At 27.3% G+C, this 17,444-nt stretch overlaps 1 protein-coding gene across 1 annotated transcript in view; it reads right to left on the reverse strand.

Annotated features, from left to right (window-relative positions):
* Positions 1-16,444, reverse strand: part of LOC122501103 (homologous-pairing protein 2 homolog) — a 40,091-nt gene extending 23,647 nt beyond the window's left edge. Inside the window, exon 1 of the mRNA XM_043610374.1 lies at positions 16,238-16,444. The gene's annotated coding sequence lies outside the window, so the exon portion shown is untranslated. The remainder of the gene's footprint in view (positions 1-16,237) is intronic.
* Positions 16,445-17,444: the final 1,000 nt, after the last annotated feature.

Here is a 17,444-nt window from a genome sequence, read left to right on the forward strand (position 1 = left end):
AATATTCCATTACACAGCCCCACAAAAAAAGAAAAGTACCCTGCGCGAAAGTCCACAGTACCATACCCCTATGTATTTTGATGCGCTGAACACGAATCCAAAGTCAGATTTGCTCCATCACGTCAGGACTTTTTTCTAACCTCAAAAAACATGTCAGATTTTATGTAATTTATGTAAAATACAAAATTTTTAAAAAAATTGATTAGATTTTTCTCAAACTTGTTTTTCGGGGGTTTTTAAGATCGCTGATTACGAATCTGCAGTCAGTTTTTAAAAATTCAAAATGGCGGATCCAATATGGCGGACAAATTAAAAAATTTTGTTGGATTTTCACATTACTTGGTATATGTATAGGGGTTTTCGGGGTCGCTGATTACAAATTTGCAGTCAGATTTTAAAAATTCAATATGGCGGTCATTTTTTCGAAAATTGATTTCTTTTGCTTTAAAATGGGTACTCACTGGTTTTTCGGATCGCTGATCACAAATTTCAAATCAGACTTTAAAAATTTCTAACAACTGGTCCAATATGACTTGATATGCAAGCATTTTGGGAGTCGGTGAATTTAAAAGTTTCGAAAAGTTTGTTGGTAAACATTTATGCAGCAGGAAATGCAGATTTTTGGTAACCTGAATGCCTAAATTAAAATGTATTTATCGAGACGACATCTAGGAACATTTCTAGAGAATTAGGCATAATTTCTGGGTGAAGTTCAATTCAACAATTGCAGAATACTTTTCTCTTGAACGCAGGCCTGCTAGGACATAATACTGTATTGTATTTCCATTGTGCTTTGGCACAATATAGACCTTTTCATTTAAGACCGGAAGTTGAAGCTACGCCATGACAGACGGCGCGATTTCAAAATTTTCGAGCAACTTTGTGTCAGAATGTATATTGTGCTAATAACAATTCAAATAAAAAACTCGATGAAAATGATATTCCAGAAGCAAAATTAATGTATAAACAGGTAGAGAAAAATACTGTAGCTGTCAATTAAAAATATGGTTATAAAGCCGAAGTCAGTGTTTAAAGGGTAAAAAAGTCTATATTGTTTATATGTAAATAAGGTTATGTTATGTTCTGAACATAACCTTACCCAAAGGTCTCATTTTCGATATACTTGACAAGTTTTGCAATTACTTCGAATATTTTCATTCCTAATATTTTATTTTCTAAATGTTAAACGGTTTTGGGAAAGAAATAAAGTAATAATTTTCAGTCAAATAAGACTTGCAACGAGCATCACTTTTGCAATTCCCAAAACAATATTTTTTTTGTGCATCAATTTTTTTCCTTTGTGGATTATTTTTCTCAGGGATACTGCTCATTTTTAATACACGCTATTTTTTTTCTACATTTATTAGTAATATTTTTTAATTACTTTTCACTATTAGCACTGTGCATTTTGTACAAAAAGTGCTCGAAACTTTGTTGGAAGTTATATATATACTCCGCGCTTGCGCAGTACAGATTCCTTAAATGAAAAGATCTATTAATCCTGCTGCTTCGATAGATGTAGTAGGCGACGACAACTGCCCCGAAATGGGATGTGTAGAATGATTTGCTTCCTGTCTATCGAAGTAACGAAGCCAGCGAAGGCGCGCTGCCTTGGAGGGGGACGTTAGGGTGTGAGGATGATACCGTAGTGTGTCCGACGACAAGTTGATAATGTCCTCGTCAAAGTCGGAAAGCTCTCATACTTAGGCCTAGGGAGGTATGAGGGTTATCACCCCTAGGACGGTGGACTCGCCTGCGATCAGACCAGGATCCCTAGCGTGCGGGCATTTTCCTAAATATCATGGCTTTCAAAAATCAAAACAATAAAAAATCTTCAAACGCTTCAAAAGTTCTTTTTGGAGTGTCAACCTCACAACATACATGTGACAGCAATGCAGATGTATTTTGTTACTTATGCGGACAATTTTATATCCCGAAAAATCGCAAATTAATTAATGAAAACATTAAACAAATTTACAAAGATTGTTTTGATTTTGAGATAGTCAATCAGAATGAAAAATGGGCTCCAAATACAATCTGCAGTTCCTGCTACACAATATTAACTCGTTGGAATGATACGAAAGAGGATAAACACCTGAAGTTTAAAAAACCAACATTGTGGAAAAAACCATTGAATCGAGAAGATTGCTACTTTTGCATGACCAATGTAAAAGGCTATAGCCTTAAAAAAAATAAAAAAAAATAAAATAAAAGAATATAATTTACGCATGTGTAGTATCTGTGAAAAAACCCGAAATTTTAAGTCATTTAACTCTTTCTTCTGCAAATATGGAAATCGACAGTTCACCATTAGAGTATGTACTTTCCGATATAAGTGATGCGGTTAGTAATATTGTAGAAGACAATGATGATATTTATATTCCAGATGGTTATCAGGAAGAAAAGGTTAAAGAAGGCTTTACGCAAGAAGAGCTTAGCAACCTCATCAGAGATTTGAAATTACCCAAAAATGGAGCAGAATATCAACTAGATAGAAAAATGCAAAAATAGAATATGCAGCTAGATATCTAGCTTCAGTTTTAAAAAAGAAAAATTTGTTATCTAAAGGCACCACAGCTTACTTTTATCGTGACAGAGAAAAGGAATTTCGGAAATATTTTACAAAAGACGATGAGCTTTCATTAGTATATTGTTCTGACATTGAAGGACTAATAAATGAATTGAAACCAAACATATATGAAGATCAACATAAGACTAGAGGTTATTCATTGACTCTTCTAAAAGAAGTCTAAAGGCAGTGCTAATTCATAACACTAATGTTTTTGCTTCAATTCCCGTAGCCCATTCCACTAAACTTAAAGAAGATTATGAAAATGTCAAATTAGTTTTGGAGAAAATTAAATATAAAGAACACAATTGGCAAATTTGTGGAGATTTTAAAATTATAAGTATCATGTTGGGCCAACAAGCAGGTTTTACGAAAACACCTTGCTTTTTATGTTTGTGGGACAGTAGAGATAAAAAAAAACATTACGTACAAAAAGAATGGACCAAAAGAACATCCTTTACACCAGGTTCCAAAAATATTATAAAAAAAACCTCTAGTTGATCCTACAAAGGTAATTTCACCACCTTTACATATTAAACTAGGGGTAATAAAACAGTTTGTAAAGTCTTTAGGTAAAGAAGGGAAATGTTTCAAGTACCTGGAACAAAAATTTCCAGAGATATCTAATGCTAAATTAAAGGAAGGAATTTTTGTTGGGCCAGAATTCGCAAACTAGTAAAAGATGAAAAATTTATCACAGTAATGAGTAATAAAGAGAAAGCTGCATTTGGCTTAGTTTTAAGGGAGTTATTGAAAACTTTCTTGGCAACCATAAGAGCGAGAATTGGGAACTAATAGTAAATGTTATGATCAAAAACTTTCAAAAATTAGGATGCTTGATGAGTTTGAAGCTCCATTTCCTACATTCACATCTGAGTTACTTTCCAAAAAATTTAGAAAACTACAGCGAGGAACAGGGAGAACGGTTTCATCAAGTTTTTCAAGATATTAATGAAATGGAGAGCAGATATCAAGGCAGATGGGACGTAAATATGATGGCTGACTATTGTTGGATGCTAAAAAGGGATATTGTTCCAGGAAGAGTAAACTTAAAAAGAAAACTACTGCACAGGTCTTTCGAAGCCAAACGAGTCCGTTACCATAAACAGACATAAATAAAAATTACATTATTTTCAAACGGACATATTGATTTTTCAAAATCTAATTGAAGATTTGTTATCAGTGATCCAAAAAACCACTGAGTACCCATTTTAAAGCAAAATAAATCAATTTTCAAAAAAATGACCGCCATATTGGATCCGCCATATTGAATTTTTAACATCTGACTGCAAATCTGTAATCAGCGACCCCGAAAACCCCTATGTACCAAGTAAAGTGAAAATCCACCAAATTTTTAAATTTTGGCCGCCATATTGGATCCGCCATTTTGAAGTTTTAAAAACTGACTGCAGATTCGTAGTCAGCGATCTTAAAAACCCCCAAGAAACAAGTTTGAGACAAATCTAATCAATTTTTAAAAAATTTTGTATTTTACATAAATTACATAAAATCTGACATGTTTTTTGAGGTTAGAAAAAAATCCTGACGTGATGGAGCAAATCTGACTTCGGATTCGTGTTCAGCGCATCAAAATACATAGGGGTATGGTACTGTGGGCTTTCGCGCAGGGTACTTTTCTTTTTTTGTGGGGCTGTGTTATTTCTAAAAATTATTAAATTTTTCTGAGGATTTCAATTATTTATAATACAATTTAAAATAAATTCCTAGAAAAATGGAATTATTTTCTAAAATTTTTTGCAATAATTTAATTACATTTCAAGAATATAATTAAATTCTTTGTTGAAATTCAAATATTTTCAAAATCTACTATTTTAATAAAAGTTCTCTAAAGAATTTAATTATATTTAAAAAAAATGTAATAAAATTCATTGCAGAAATTCAATTATTTTCATAAATAATAAGATTCTTTACATTATTTCAATTATTTAAAAAAAAATTGAAAAAATTCATTGTAAGAATTCAATTACTTTCATAAATAATTAAATTCTTCACAGGGTTTTAATTATTTTTAATACAATTTTAATTAAATTTCTCGGAAAATAAAAATATCATCAAAAATTTATTGTAAGAATTAAATTACATTTCACAAATAATAGAATTCTTCGCTGAAATTCAAAGATTTCAAAATTTACTATTTTAAAAAAACAATTTAATTATTTAAATAAAATGAAATAAAATTCTTTGCAGGAATTCAGTTATTTTTACAAGCAATAAAATTTTTTCTGAAGACTTCAACTATTTAAAAAAAATTGATAAAATTCGTTGTACGAATTCCATTATTTCCTTAAATTATAAAATTTTTTTGAGGATTTCAATTATTTATAATACAATTTAAAATAAATGCCTAGAAAAGTGGAATTATTTTCTTAAATTTTTTGCAATAATTTAATTACATTTCAAGAATATAATGAAATTCTTTGTTGAAATTCAAATATTTTCAGAATGTATACTATTTTAATAAAAGTTCTCAAAATAATTCAATTATTGAAAAAAACGTAATAAAATTCGTTGCAGGAATTCTATTATTTCCATAAATAATAATATTCTTTACATTATTTCAATTATTTAAAAAAATTTGAAATAATTCATTCCAAGAATTCAATTACTTTCATTAAATAAATTAAATTCTTTACAGGATTTCAATGATTTTGTATACAATTTTAAGTAAATTCTTCGAAAAATGTAATTATTTTCAAAAATTTGATGAAAATTCTTTAAAAGATTTCAATTTTAAATTATTTTTAAAAATTCATGCCATAATGCTTTTAATATTCAATTATCTAAAATTTTAACTGATATTGATTTTTAAATCAATTTCTATTGAAAAATTCTACGAGAATTCAATTATTTAAATACAAAAAAAATAATTTATTGAATAAATAAATGTTTCTCGAAATTGAATTATCATAAAGAATTTTATCAACAAAACTGAATTTTTTTGAGGAATTTTAATAAAATTTTCAGGAGTAATTAATTTTTTTGAGAAATTCAATTAAAATTGTATTAAAAAAATTGATATCTATGATAAGTTTTATTATTCATGAAAATAATTAAATTTTTTTAAAAAAATGTTATTATTTATAAAAATAACTGATTTATTGCGAAGAAATTTATAAAAAATTTGTAAATAGTTAAACTCCTGTGAAATTTTGATTATTTATGAAATCCCTGACTTTTCCCTGAATTCCCTGACCAATTTTACGTTCCCTGACTTTTTCCTTAATTCCCTGATTTCCCTGACCTGTGGCAACCCTGTAATAGAAATAATTTATTATTTGAATTATATTTATTTTACAATCGATTCTTTTAATAAAAACATATTAAATGAATAAATAAAATAAAAAATAATTAATTGACATAAATTGAAATAATTTGTTGCATATCCTGAAAAAAATTTATTTGAACAAACTTTTATTTATTAAGTATTAGATAATAATTAAATTTATATTCTAAAAAAAATATTTTAACATTAAATGAATAATATTAGTAATTAAATTATTTATTGTAATGAGAAAATTCAAATAACTTTATGAATCCTTTTTTAAATTAAAATTATTAAAGAAACTCAATTAATTGAAAAAAATTCAAATAAATTTAATTAGGATTTATAAAGATTTTAATAAAATTCTTCTCAGAAATTCAATTAGTTACATAATTAATTAATAACATTTCACAAAAGAATTAAATTATTATTAAAAATTTTGATAAAACTCTTTATAAGAATTTAAATATTTTAAATATTATTCTAATTAAATTTTGCGTAAGAATGAACTTTTTCAAAGATTTTATTTTAATTTTTCGAAAAAATTTAATTATTTTGAAAATTTTTGATTCATTTTTTTGTAAAAATTAAATTATTTCAGGTTAAAAATTATAAAATTAAGTAAGAAATACCGCATAAAGAATATTTTTAATTGACAACAATTTTATTTAATTGCTTTTCTAATATTGAAAGCATTGTACACGGAGAGAAGAGTTGCAGTAAATGTGACAGAACGCGTTTAGTAAATCATTTAGTGCACCGGTTAGTGGCGCCAACTGTATGTTTAGTATAATACACTACGACACCTCTCTGTTTAGTAGAATATATTGTTTGCTTAGTGTATCTTACTATCTTACTAAACAGTGCAGTAGATGGCACTGTCTGTACCGTCAGTCCAAACCTAACGATTCTGTTTAGTAGATTTAACTGCCATGTCAGTAGAATCTACTACGCCCTTCTCTCCGTGTATTACATTAGAATTTTCATTAATTTTAAATATTAAAATATTAAAAAGAATAATTAATTATAAAAAAAAACTAGGAAACAAAATGCAAACAGAAACAACTAACTTCAAATTGCGAATAGATTACCAGAGTTCATCGATTTTTAAGACAGACCATAATTACATTTTTTATAGAAAATTGTGAAGTCAAATTAAGTAAAAAAAAATAAAGTTTAGTTTAATGCTTATCTATTAACTTTCTAATTTAATATTTTCATTTTTAATTATTTATTTATTCTTATTTTTTGAAGATTTAATTAAGAAATAATATTAGAAATTAAATTATTTATTGTAATGAGAAAATTCAAATATATTTGTGAATCCTTTTTTAAATTATCCCGCCATTAGTGACGCCAACCAATGAGATCACTTGAAGCTTAAAAGGACCCGAAATATTCTTTCCTACACATGGTTGATTAGGTTAGTTGGTTAGGTTGTTTGTTTCTGCGTTGCGAACCCGGGTTGTATCCCCAGTCCCTTCAAATTTATTTTCAAAATTTTCTTCAATATAATATTGATATTGAGGAATAAATAAGTATCAGCTCGCGGCAATAAATAAATTATAGAGAGAAATATTTTTTATTTTATTTTTATTAAATTTATAAATACTATTTTTATAGTTATAAATAAATAGAAATATTAAATAAGTTTAAGTAAACAATAAATAGATGAATAAATAACAACAATTACAGAAATCCAGTAAATAATTATTTGTATAATATCAATTTATATTATATTACTTATCTTATGACGCTTACTAGAAACTACCTTCTAATGCTCACACTCGGTGGTCTTGAAGCACTTTTAGGTTTACCTAAAATGAGTCAAAATTGTGCTAACGCAGTTTTATCTGGAATCGTCCCAAGATTCCAAATTTTCATTTCCAAAAATCGTAGCTGATTCTTTTTTCGAAAAAAACATATATAGAGTAATGTCACCTTGAGTGGACCGCCTACGCTTTTTTTCTAAAAAATTCTTTATGAAAGCAAATTAATCGGAGCTTTAGTTTAAATCCCTAGATAAGTATTTATGCCATAATAGCTTTGATTTTTTTTATTGGAAAAAACAATTGACTTTTAAAAAAAGCTAATTTTTAAGAAATGAAAAAAGTGTAACCTTAAGTGGACCACTCCTAAAAAATTGTAAAAGTTATTCTAAATTCTTTAATGTATTTAATATTTCTGATATATTGAAACAAAATTTATGCTTACACAGAAAAAAAAAGTTCACGAATCTCTCGTGAACTAGTATATCACTTTTGGATGGGACACAAAATTCTTGAAAATCAACAAACACAGTTCGTCAAAATTTCATCAACTACACAGAATACACAATTTTATCGCCATTAAAATTCGTAATTCACTTCACGGGATTCGAACCTAGTACCTATACCCTATAACATAATATTTCTAACAACTAACCGCCACGGCTAAATCTAGATACACTGTCTTTCGACAAACGAAACGATTAGCTTTGTCTGCTGTAAAACTCAGGACCGTGCAAAGTAGAAAAAGTCCCTTATCGTAACTTTTAATTCATTTTATGAATTATTTGTTTCACAAAGGAAATTAGCAAACAAAAATATTCACTAAGTAATAAAAAACACTGATTCTAAATAATAACTTTCATCAAAGAATTTTCCCGAATGTAAACACCGATGACACCGACTGAATGATGAATGCTTGATCAGCCATATTTGATGCGCATTACGAACTGCGCATACTACTGACACTCGCGAGTTCACGATTTTTTCGTGAACTTGTACCTCTACTTTTGACGAACTACTCTTCCTTAACAGTTCATCAAAAATTCATTAACTTTGTTTCAGTTTTTCGTTGACGTTCGCCATTTCTAATCAAAAGTGAATGAAAATTTTGAAATTTTGTGTCCCATCCAAAAGTGATATATGTACTAGTTCACGAGAGATTCGTGAACTTTTTTTTCCGTGTATGGTTCTAAAACGTTTTAAAAGTAATGGAACGATTTTGGAACATTATTTTGCAGACATGAAACGTTCTAAAAACGTTTTTGGAACGTTTTTAAAACAATGATGGTTTTTTGCCCACTGGGAGGTTTGTTAAATAAATATTTATACATATAATAAGAGTATATAATCTTGAAAAAAATTGTCTTCCGAATTTAAAAAATTAGTTATTTTAAATAACTCAATTAATTAAAGCGAATTTTAAAAAAGTTTTTTTTCTAAAGGAATTTTCATTAAAAATAAATTTTGATTTAAAAGAAATTTTTATTATTAAATAATTTAAAAAATTTGTTATTTAGTTGTCAACAGTAAAATAAAAGAACAAAATTAAAATTATAAAAACTATAAACTGTAAAACCAAATGATTTATTTTGTAGAAAATATTTCGAAAATGTCAATACACAACTGTTTAGTTACTGAAACTGGCGGTAGCGCTAACGCCACGACAAACTTTGGAACATAAATTCTCGGAACGCCTCGATAGTGCCATGAAAATAACTGTACAGGACTTCTATGCAGTAATAATCAAGTTCAAATTTATATTTTCTTTAACAGTGTTATGCAGTAGCTGTCTAGTAATTCGCCAGTTAAGCTAGATTAAACTTCCATGACTAAAACTGTACAGTAACTTGAATAAATCTAGTCATGCCAAGACAAATTTCTACTAAGGATAAGAGTGATATCTCGAGTTCTTCTGAAGTGATTTTAAAAAATCAAACGGCTTTTGATTCAGCGTCATTATGCCTATAAATGGAACCTCAAAAACTGGAAAATTTCCAACTCCCCCTTTTTTTATAAGAGAAATTCAGAATAAAAACACCTTTTTTTTTTGCATATTTTGGGGAAAAAGTACTCTAAAAATAGGAGGGGAAGAAAATTCCACTTTTTTGAGGTTCCACACCTAAAGAAATATCTAACAAAGAGAATCCCAGTGGGCAAAAAACCATCATTGTTTTAAACACGTTCCAAAGCCGTTTTTAGAACGTTTCATGTCTACAAAATAATGTTCCAAAAACGTTCCATTGCTTTTAAAACGTTTTAGAACCATATAACGTTTTTGGGACATTATTTAGCAGACATGAAACCTTCTAAAAACGTTTTTGGAACGTTTTTAAACCAATGATGGTTTTTTGCCCACTGGGAAGTCACTTCGTTTTTGGTTTTATCTGTTTTAGAAAGTTTGGAATCGATCTTACCACCGAAAATGGGCATTTTCGAAAATGGCGTATATCGCCGCCATTTTGAAATAAAAATGAAAAAAAAAATTTTTTACAAATTCTTAAATAAATTATTTATTAGATGTAAAAGAAATTTTTTAAATAAATGTCATAGTTATTTTAATAATATATACTAAAAAAGCCTTATTTTTGCCTGTTTTGAACTGGAATGTCCCCTTAATGAGTTATGAGCAAAAAAGCTTAGGTGTTGCAACCTGCAAGCCTTTCCCCTACATAAAACTATAAATTCCTAGTTTTTTCTCAATTGTGCAATTATTAATAACTTAAACACTTAGGTATAATAGAAAAACTAAAAATTTATTATTTAACTATTGTTTAAACAATTTATAGTTTTTAATTTTTTAATTGATGTATTTAGAAAAAACTAGAAATTTCTAGTCCTAAGTGCCCTTTATGAAAAAAATGATAGCAATACATTGTTTAAACAGTTTTAAAATAAATTATTTTGCAAAATTGAGAAAAAACTAGAAATTTCTAGCACCAAGTACAGTTTATGACAAAAATAATAACAATTAATTGTTTAAACAAAGTAATTTATAAGTTTATTTTTCATTTTTTAGCATTAGTAGATGATTTTCTCCTACAAATTTGTACAATTGAGAAGAATCTAGAAATTTCTAGCCCTAAGTACAGTTTATAAAAAATAACAACAATTAATTGTTTAAACAATTTTATAAATTGAAGGAAGTGAATTTATCATTCGGTGATTAAATATTAAATTTGAAAGAAGTTAACAATTTTCCCGAATCAATCTACACAAATAAATTAAATATCTTAAATAAATCTCGATAAGCTCATGGGCTTCAATGTATCGACAGCACAGCTGCCCTAATACAGAAATCTTTAAGAACCTTCCTACGTTATCATTAAATAATGTAGGAAGGGATAGTATATTTCAAGGAACTCGGAGAGTCTCGGGGTGCATGTAGCTTAGTGGTCAGAGCAGTCTACCGGCAATAGAAAGGTCGTGGGCTTGTATCCCACCATGCTACCGTTTTTTCTGAGTTCTTTGATAATTTTGAAATTATTAATTAATTTCGAAAATATTTTTCAAATTAAGCAGGTTTCTGTATTAGAGCAGCTGTGCTGTCGATACATTGAAGCCCATGAGCTTATCGAGATTTATTTAAGATATTTAATTTATTTGTGTAGATTGATTCGGAAAACTTGTTAACTACTTTCAAATTTAATTTTATAAATTGTTATACTTTTTTCATAAATCATAAACACTCAAATATTTCTTTAATAGGCTTTTTAATTAATTTTTTTAATTAATGAAGCTAAAAAAATATTTTTTACGATCTTTCCAGTGGGCAAAAAACCATCATTGTTTTTAGAACGTTCCATGTCTGCCAAATAATGTTCCAAAAACGTTCCATTGCTTTTAAAACGTTTTAGAAACATATAACGTTTTTGGGACGTTATTTAGCAGACATGAAACGTTCTAAAAACGTTTTTGGAACGTTTTTAAAACAATGATGGTTTTTTGCCCACTGGGTTTTTAATGCTTATTGTTATTAAAAAAATTTTCAAAATAAAAAATTAAAAAATCGGGCCCCAGAAATTGATAGAGAATTTTATAACGAAGATTAAGAAAAAAATAAAAATCATTTGGGACAAAAATTATGACCTGTAGAGTGACGAAAAAGTACATTTTTCGCCACTGTGCGTCTGTTACGTGCAAGTTGATTGAATCTTTAGGGTTAAAAGGATTTTTGAACAAATCTTGACCTCTGAGGGACAATAAGTTTTCAATATTTACACAAAACTAAACATCTGTTTGAAAAAACATTTTTCGCGTAAAATTTCAATCTGCACCTAAGACATAAGGGTAAGGACTCCGTCAGAAAAATTACAATTTGCATGGGGTCTTCGGATTATTCTGTAATTTGGTGAAGTTGTTATATTTGATAACAAAAATAAGTGTACCAAAGGATTTATAAAAATTTTCAAAATTGTAAAAGTTACGCCATTTTGAATTTTTAATAAGATTTTTTTCAAATGTGAATATTTTCGAAACAATTTAACGGATTTTAATAAAATTTAAATATGTTAAAGTTAGAATCATGTCCTTTCAGAATTTTTCAAAAAAAAAATTTTTTTTTGTTTTTTTCAAAAAAAAGTAAAAAAAAATTTTTTGAATCGATTTATTAAGCACGGGACCGATTTTTGAGTATTTTTCGATATATAATAAAATATTCCTTATAATTTCACCTTTCATTTACAAAAAAGAAAACGATGGAGACTTTAATAGTTTTCGAGATATTGCAATTTTTGTGGAAGCGCGACCACGTTTCAGTACCAGCGCAGTATCTTTTACCCGGGATGCCTCACAGTGGGATTTTTTACACTTTACTCTTCAAAATTGTCTAGAGCCTACAAATTTTATTGGATTTTGATGTTCTTGCTCTTAAATGAAAGGGGATAAAATTTCTAAGAGATCTCTTTAAACCGATTTTTGAATTTTTTATTGTTTATTTATTTTTTTGTTACTCAAAGTTAACAATTTAAAATATTTTTGTAAAAAATACTGTTCATTTTTTATTTTTCCATTGCACAAGATCGAAATCAATTTAAATTAGTCTAGTCTGACCACCTGACAAATAATAATGCATAATACAGTTTATTTAAATTGTTAAAAAAAACAATTTAAATTAACAAATAGATAACTTTGGTCTGTTTTTTTTTAAATTGTTTTTTTTGTAGACAACTTTATGTTTATTTAAGTAATGTATGTCTATTTTGTAAAAAAATGATTTGAAAGTTAACAATTATCATTGTTAGTAATAATTATATAACCAATAATCTATTTTCTTTTGCATTCATAAACATTTCCAGCATTTTTTAAACTTAAAATGTTTATATCATATGTACATTCTTTCAAAAACTCGTAAAATTTACTTATTGATTTTAAAACAATTTTAATTAACAAATAGATAATATTGGTCTTTTTAAAAAAATTGTTTTTTTAGACAAATTTATGTTTATTTAAGTAATTCATGTCAACGTTGTAAAAAAATGATTTTAAAGTTAATGATTATCGTTGATATTAACAATACTCAAGTTATCGATATTTAAGTAGAGCTTTAAAATGTTAAACTCGTTCAAAAAGGTTCTATTTTTTTGCAGAAATAAGCCATTTATTTGTTTACAAAGTAAATAATTTCTTTATAACAAATGTAATTGTTTAAGCTAATAAATTTTTTAAGTTTTTGAAAGAATGTACATATGATATAAATATTTAAAGTTTAAAAAATGCTGGAAATGTTTATAAATGCAAAAGAAAATAGATTATTGGTTATATAATTATTAATAACAATGATAATTGTTAACTTTCAAATCATTTTTTTACAAAATAGACATACATTACTTAAATAAACATAAATTTGTCTACAAAAAAAACAATTTAAAAAAAAACAGACCAAAGTTATCTATTTGTTAATTTAAATTGTTTTTTTTAACAATTTAAATAAACTGTATTATGCATTATTATTTGTCAGGTGGTCAGACTAGACTAATTTAAATTGATTTCGATCTTGTGCAATAGAAAAATAAAAAATAAACAGTATTTTTTACAAAAATATTTTAAATTGTTAACTTTGAGTAACAAAAAAATAAATAAACAATTAAAAATTCAAAAATCGGTTTAAAGAGATCTCTTAGAAATTTTATCCTCTTTCATTTAAGACCAAGAACATCAAAATCCAATAAAATTTGTAGGCTCTAGACAATTTTGAAGAGTAAAGTGTAAAAAATCCCACTGTGAGGCGTCCCGGGTAAAAGATACTGCGCTGGCACTGAAACGTGGTCGCGCTTCCACAAAAATTGCAATATCTCGAAAACTATTAAAGTCTCCATCGTTTTCTTTTTTGTAAATGAAAGGTGAAATTATAAGGAATATTTTATTATATATCGAAAAATACTCAAAAATCGGTCCCGTGCTTAATAAATCGATTCAAAAATTTTTTTTTTCTTTTGAAAAATTCTGAAAGGACATGATTTTAACTATATAACATATTTAAATTTTATTAAAATCCGTTAAATTGTTTCGGAAATACACTCGAATCTCGCTATAACGAGAAGTTCGGGAGTCAAGTCTCCCTCTATTACGAGCGCAAGAGGAGAAATCCCCACTTTTAAGATTCTTCATTCATTTTTTTTAGTGTTTACAAATTAAATAATGTCAAAATTACAAACGTAACCTAGTTTAATTTGAACTTTAACATACAGAAAATTTATTTATTTATTTCAAATAAGAAGTGACTTTTTATTTTTATTTTATATAAATAAAATTGATTTTAACCAAATTTAAACCAACTGAATGTGTATTTGTTTATAAATAGTGGGGGTAATCGGGAGAAAATTTTTCTCGCTATACCGAGAGACAGAGCCCTCGTTATAGAGTTTAAAGAGATCTCTTAGAAATTTTATCCCCTTTCATTTAAGAGCAAGAACATTAAAATCCAATAAAATTTGTAGGCTCTAGACAATTTTGAAGAGTAAAGTGTAAAAAATCCCACTGTGAGGCATCCCGGGTAAAAGATACTGCGCTGGTACTGAAACGTGGTCGCGCTTCCACAAAAATTGCAATATCTCGAAAACTATTAAAGTCTCCATCGTTTTCTTTTTTGTAAATGAAAGGTGAAATTATAAGGAATATTTTATTATATATCGAAAAATACTCAAAAATCGGTCCCGTGCTTAATAAATCGATTCAAAAAATTTTTTTTTACTTTTTTTTGAAAAAAACAAAAAAAAATTTTTTTTTTGAAAAATTCTGAAAGGACATAATTTTAACTATAACATATTTAAATTTTATTAAAATCCGTTAAATTGTTTCGGAACTATTCACATTTGAAAAAAATCTTATAAAAAAATTCAAAATGGCGTAATCTTTACAATTTTGAAAATTTTTTAAAATCCTTTGGTACACTTATTTTTGTTATCAAATATAACAACTTCACCAAATTACAGAATAATCCGTAGACCCCATGCAAATTGTAATTTTTCTGACGGAGTGTTAACCATAATCTATATTATTATAGATATTTTCTAATAACTTTAATTAAAAATTATTCAAAACTCCATTAACTAAATACGGGAAAGATTTGTGTTGTAAAACTGGAAGTCATAAAGGTTCAAATTTCCTTAATTACATTTAATGGTCGGTTTTTAAATACATAACATATTTTCATAAATGTCTCGAATTTTGTAAGAGCTAAAGGGAAAGGGGAGACCGAGGAAAGTAACAACACGTATAACTTAAAAAAATAGATGGATTGAAACGATTCTAATGCATTATAAATCATCAGTGATTCCACAATTTGCTTATAGTGTGTGAGAACATTCGCGGTAATGTTATGTCTAATTTCGATATAGAGCCGAAAAAACTGTCAAAACTACAAAATAGGTTATAATATTCACTCATAAAATAAAAATCTTTATAAGGAAGCAAAGTATTCATGAAATTAACATAAAAATTTTAGCTTTAACTATGCAGCGCTTTAATCTTTAAGTTAAAAATAGCTTTCAATCATTAAATAGCAGAATCCTCAAATGCAAAATCTAATTAAAAAATACTGAAAATTTTCTGTACATTTTCTTGACTTGAAAAAAAAATAAGTTTGAAGTATGTCCTAATGACCTTGGTGAAACTTTTTTTTATTTATGACTTGTAAAGAGCTTTTTTTGCTCTACTAAAGCCCAACAAAATTATTCTGATCATTATAAGGTCAAAAAACAAATAAAAATATTCTTTTGAAACAAAAAATAATGTGTATAATAAAAAAATGGTTTAGAAAAAGGATGAACAATTTTGTCTTTATAATTCACCAATAAACACGTAGTCTAAATAAAGATTAAAAATTTCAAAGAATGAGAAACAATAATCCTTTTAGGTTATGTTACAAAAATTCTTTCTTAATTTCAAAAATATTCAATCTTTAATAAAGTGATACTTTTAATTGTTTAAATTTTCCAGAAAACCTGAGTAGAATGCTTATTTTAATTTTGACAATCATCCAAACAAAACACAAAGGAAAATTATTTACCAGTACATTAAGATTATATAAAAAAAATTGATATACTTTAGAATAATTATATTACTTAAAACGTTAAAGTGATTTATATTTTTATTTAAATATTCCTAAAAGATACTTACTGAGATAATGTAAAGTTTTCAACTTTATTATATATATATATATATCATATGAAGCTTCTTGAGAACTTTTTTTTAATTCAAAAGACTTAACGGTTCTCTAATAATAAACACGATTATAAGGGTCTAAGCACAATGTATTCAGAATAATGAGAGAATAATGGATCGGTCACAGTGGGCTGCCTGCGTGTGCAAGCAGTATGGAGTGAACTAGAAGAAAAATATTTTTGTCCCCCTTAGGGTGCGATCACATGTGAGCAGAATACGAGACGCATGCATATCCCCCAATCGCCAAGTCGTCGAATGATCAAATAGTCGAATGCCAAGTAATCGAATGGACAAAACGTCGAATGCTAAAAACACATCGAATTGTCAATACGTCAAATTATCAATTCGTCGATTTATCAATTAGTCGAATGTTAAAAATATCGAATCGTCAATACGACGAATGTTCAAAACGTCGAATTATTAATTCATCGAATGATAAAAACATCGAATTGTCAATATGTCGATTGTTTAAAACGTCGAGTGATAAAAACGTCGAATGCTAAAAACATCGAATCGTCATGTAGTCGAATGCTAAAAATATCGAATTTTCAGTTAATCGAATGCTAAAAACATCGAATTCTCAATGGGGATCCTCACAGCCAAACTTGACCAGGGGCCGTATTCTCGAAAGCATTCGACAATTCTCGCATGCGTAAAATGTCGAATGGTTAATGTCGCATGCGACTCTGAAAGTCTATTCTCAATGACCGTTCGAGATAGGTTGTTCGAAAATTTCCGTGTGCGACATTCATACATTGTTGCCGTCGTTTCCAAATACTTATCTGCCAATCATAATTGAGGAGGAAGAGAACTTGACATATGAGAAAAATACAAATAGTTATCCGTTCATTTAAATATTTCAAAATCAATTCAATTTTGCGTTTACAATTTTTATAAACAAATTAACTTTAAGCGGTTTCAGTTTGAAATTTTATAAAATTTTAATTTTGAATGAATTTAATTTAAACTTTTGATAATTCAAATTCTTTTGAAATTAGTTATATTTGGCAATATATATTTAATTAATTATTAAAAATAATGAATTTATAGAAGAATTTTAGTTAAAAACACTAAATACATTGAATTTTGTAGACGTACGTTACAAAATGATTACAAAAATTTAATTATTTTTAAATGTAATAAAATAATGAAAAAATAATAA

This window comes from Leptopilina heterotoma, unplaced genomic scaffold, assembly GCF_015476425.1.
Source record: "Leptopilina heterotoma isolate Lh14 unplaced genomic scaffold, ASM1547642v1 Lhet_201, whole genome shotgun sequence".
NCBI lineage: Eukaryota > Metazoa > Arthropoda > Insecta > Hymenoptera > Figitidae > Leptopilina > Leptopilina heterotoma.